Consider the following 5000-nt stretch of genomic DNA (forward strand, 5'->3'; position numbering starts at 1 on the left):
ACTAAGGAAAGCAGAGTTCCTCAATCAATTCAAACGACTGATTAAAGAGGTTATCTAAGCCATTATTCTAAACAAGCCATTCATGGAAAGCAGCTTTTATTGTATGATATGGAGTAAGATAGTTAATGTGGTTTACATAGTTTTATCTATACTTGGTTTTAAATTTTTAATTGTAGATGTGGTTTTTATATTGCTGATGAATTGCACCGTGGTTAAATAACTAAATAAATAAATAAATAAATAACACTCTATTCGAGATCAATTGCCGCTCAAATCTAAGAGAAACTGGAACCCAAATAGGACAAAATAGGAAAACCCAAAAAGCACATCGGATAACAAAACCGAAAAACCGCTTGTAATTTCTACAAAAACCGAAAACCAGAGGCTAAAAAACGAAAAATCCGCAAACCGGAATGAAAACCAAAACCGAAAAACTAAAGTCTTTTGCCACAAAAACCGAAAAACCGTTCTAAAAAATAGCCAAAACCGCAAAACCGAAAATCCCAATGTCCCCCTCCTTTAAGTTTATATCCCTCCGATGCTTGACTTGAATAATTGCGTAGCCACCAGTGTGGACCACAGTTATCATGACGTTATGTCATTTTGGATTGAAACTAGCGAAAAATGTAGAAAGAAGATATTTGCCAAACAGTTTTCCACTTGAACACGAAAAGCGTTCACTGTTAAGAGCCAGAGGAGGAATGAATAGTATCCCATAAAGCATAGCGATTCTTTTTATATTATCAACTAAAATCTTGACGTAATCAGTAGGTGAGCAGTGCTGGAGACTACCATGTTGTGTTTACAAACAGACCTTGGTGTCAAGGCTTCGGCTCTTAAGCATATATGTTATACCTTCATTGCGTGACGGAAAAGACATTTGGTGTCATGTTGAATGATTTATGTGTGCTACATTGAAATGCAGGGAAGCTCATGTGAGCTACATCGAGTGCTTGAGCGCAGTTACACTGTGAAATGTTTCGAGCAACTTGACTCACAATGTTTTGGCGACATTGTGGCGGGACAAGTTGCACGAAACATTTCCCAGGGTAACATTTCCTGCAACGGCCAAAATCGTTGAGAGACAAGTGGCACGAAAAGTAGAACTTAATTCTACTTTCGGCAACGGCTCTTGCAACTTGTTTCACAACGATTTTGGCCGTTGCAGGGTATGTTACACTGTGAAATGTTTCGTGCAACTTGTGCCGCCACAATGTCGCCTAAACATTGCGAGACAAGTTGCACGAAACATTTCACAGTGTAACAGCGCCTTAAAGGGTCACAGATTGCGTTATTACATTATCCTTACGTGAATTCTGTGCACTTGCATAATTAACAATAATTAACGACATCATCGTTGCACAGTCGCATAAAGCAACCTGTGATATTTTCTGTATAGCCCAAACAGAGGAACTAAGATATCCATCATGTTTCCATCATGATTTCACCTGAACACATACCCTTCCACAAGTCAACTGGTTCAGACGTCTACAGTTCTACACTCCAACATATCCACAAGCCCACACATCCACATCTCACACAGGTCATAATATCCAAATCTCCTTTGGTGCACATGCCCACATGTCCACAGCATGTATTGTCCACACCTCTGTAGGTCCACAGGGCCACATATGCAAGTCACATGTGAAGAAAATCAAGAGATGCAGAAATTCTCCCTCTCTTTAACTTCAATGACACACTAAAAATCAATTTACAAATAAAATGGACGCAGAAAATCTACATGTCTTAATTTTCGCTAGTTTTCAGTCAAACCAAAAATATATTCACCAACGCAAACCTGGAAGCATGCAAAAATTTTGGGCGGGTCTAAAATACAGGTCACATTCCACAGGTCACTCACTGCAGGTCATTGTTTTACCTTTTGGAAAGTAACCAAAACCCTCAATGTGGCTAACCCTAGGGCTAAGGTTGGTTTTTAGGCCTATGGTTAGCCAAATTGAGGGTTTTGGGTTACTGTTGAAAAGGTAAAACAATGACCTGCAACGAGTGACCTGTGGAATGTGACCTGTGTTTTAGACCGTCTGAAAAATTCTGCATCATTATGTGTAGAAATCGGCATGGGATACCTATTAAAAAAACGAGGATGCAAAAATTCTGCTTCTCTATGAGTTGCTGAGTTTTTGCCGCGAAACATTTTGCACAGCCACCACATTAGTGTAACACTCCACCCGTAGATGTGTCGGTGAAATAAACTCATTTATAACCAAGAGAGTGTACTTGCTGTTGAGTTTACAAAGTTTGACACACGATCAATTCAAGATCCGATGCAGTCTTACTAGGTATTCATCGAAAAATATCTATTTTGGAAAAACGCATTTTATTTTAGAACACGTTATATTACAAATTTTGTTTTAAGACTGATCTCAAGGAACCTGTTAGTAAGTTATATGGTTTGATAGTTGCTGTACCTAATAAATGGAAGCGTACCTTGAGACTCGTCTGCGATATACCTGGTCTGAACGTTGTGCCAACGCGCCTGCCCAAGCTAGTGAACTCACTTGCTCGTAATATATTGATTCAAACAAAATTTGAAGAACCCGGGCAGCTAGCTCTAGGATTTGTAGACAAGGAGCAGATGTTACCAAGTTGTAATTTTTATTTTATTTTATTGTTTTTGTATGCAATCTATATGCTTCCACTTACAATGACTATAGAAAAAAAATAAAGTACGTTTCAATGCAAGATCATCCACAATATTCTACCACACGGTGTTTGGTTACATAGGATGAACATTGCAGACTCCCCTGCCTCACATGCTAGTTAACTGTTATGTAAAATTTTCAGCTTTGATTTTTATCCGAAGGCTGATTACTTTGAGTGCAAGTTTTGGATTTCACGGTCCACCATTACTCACGTTCAAAACTGACCGACTGGACATCAGAGGGTTGGATCCGAGGAAAAGTGACATCATTCACTCAATGGCTTAAAATTGTAGTGTGTAAACGCAGTTAATAATGTCCCAAATCTCGCTCAGTTTTTTGATTTTGTTTAGAGGTAAGGTTATTGTGTAAAGATAAATTTCATATAGAAGCCTTTCCTTTCTTTGCTTTAAGTTTTATATCATGATGTGTATGTATAGTCCAAGCCTCAGCAGGTTCAAAGCACGTAAACGTTAAGTAATGTATTTGTAATGTTAGTGAGTATTGTATGTGATGTACCTTGCGAATAAAATTAAGGATGTTTAAGCGTTGGCACATCAACAAAATGGTTGATTATACGTTTTTATGTGTTCTTAGATAATAATCCAAGCTAGGGACATTATTGTTTTAAATATTTACTAAAAATTTCTTCACATTATAACGGTGAAAGAACCATCCTTATCCTATACTGAGGTTGCGACGCATTAGGAAACTTCTTGAAGCATAGATTACCATAACCATAACTCAAACTATACATTAGACATCTTACAAATATGGATGCCACATTTGAATGACATTGTTCTGCTGAAAAATACTGTGGGATTTCCACTAAGCAGTTGACAAAGAACGATGTATCACGAGTAAATTCAAGGATATGAAATTCTTGATTTTTCTTGTTGCTTACATGAACGTCATGAAACAAAATTATAGGTTCCCAGGGTCTTTCATCTGCCTCTGGGGTGGGGGAATGAAAGATCCTGGAAACTGGGGTGGAAAAGAAGAGAGCTCACAAGATAATTTTTCACTGCCCAGAACACGTGAACGAAATGTTCCCACACAGGATAATGATTCGACACCGTAGAGTAGCTTACATTACGTTAAGTCAGAACACGCGTACAAAGCAGACATCGGACAGTGAGCATCAGTACGTTGCACTTGAGTGACACCTGCGAAAACATCTTCTGATAATATAATATAACTTCCCGTTGTTTTAATCGTTGTGCCGTTATTCCTACTTGACATGGTTGTAAATCGTGTAACGGCCATCCAGAAATTAATATTTTCTTGCAAAGCCACCACTGATTTGATTTCATTTGAAATGTCTTAACTGTTTTCGACTAGTAGAAACTTTCTTAACAGAAGGACGGTTGTTTGTCTTGGACCTGAGCACTGTGCTCCGGCTGTGCCGGAAAATTGTGTTGCAAGGTGATCAGCGATGCTCGTTCTTCAACATTCCTTGTCCAAGTTGTGCCAGTGTCTATCTTTTCAAATCCAATGTGTCCTATTGCATTTATCAAGCTTTTTATAACCTTCCTGCAATTTGAACTAAGAGGCAATATTTTCTGTTGCTTCATCTTTAAAAAGTATTACCCTATACAGCATTTTATTCTGCTTTTCTTCTCATTTTGTTCCAGCCTCTTATTCTTGTTAGCTTTGTACTTCTCTAACAGCTTTTCCACGGCATTGAACACGTGATTTGGGTAGTGTACCACGTCCTCAGTACCACCAGGGTACGAATCGGTCATGGGATACACGTCTATGACGTCAAACCCTGCTTCGCACATCGCTGACATACTGTAGGCACTGAACAGGGCAACTCGCTGAAATTAATGTATAACAAAAAAACACATTTAAATGGTTTATTTAAAGTGGAAGTACTCTTCGGTATAAAGCGATATCAACTCCTTAATAACTCATGAGAGAAACAGCCTATTACAACACCGATAAAAGATTAGCTTTAAACCCGATAAAACACTCCACATTAGAATTCTTTATATAAAGAAAATTAATATTTTCCTCTCACATTTTGCACCATTTTATTGACTCTAGAGGGATATGCTTTTTGTGGAATGTTTTTACAGCCGCTCAATAAACTCGCAGGTCGTCTTTTATCGGGTCTAAAACCACAGTCGTGTTTTATCGGGTCCAAAACGAACACTCCTGACCCCAGTTGTTCCAGCTATCCACTGGATAAATCACTATCCAGTGGATAACTCAATTGTTTTTGCTAGTGTTTATCCGCTGGATAGTGATTTATCCGTTGGATAGCGTTATTCACCTTTTGAACAACAGAGGCCTGATCGTTTACTTTTTACTTTTTAAGAAAAAAAGACACTCACA

The 5000-nt window shown here is 38.3% G+C and overlaps 1 pseudogene; it reads right to left on the minus strand.

Moving 5' to 3' along the window:
• Positions 1–4064: 4064 nt before the first annotated feature.
• The window catches only part of LOC138025366 (uncharacterized), a 7960-nt pseudogene continuing 7024 nt past the window's right edge, over positions 4065–5000 (minus strand).

This window comes from Montipora capricornis, chromosome 12, assembly GCF_036669925.1.
Source record: "Montipora capricornis isolate CH-2021 chromosome 12, ASM3666992v2, whole genome shotgun sequence".
Lineage (NCBI taxonomy): Eukaryota > Metazoa > Cnidaria > Anthozoa > Scleractinia > Acroporidae > Montipora > Montipora capricornis.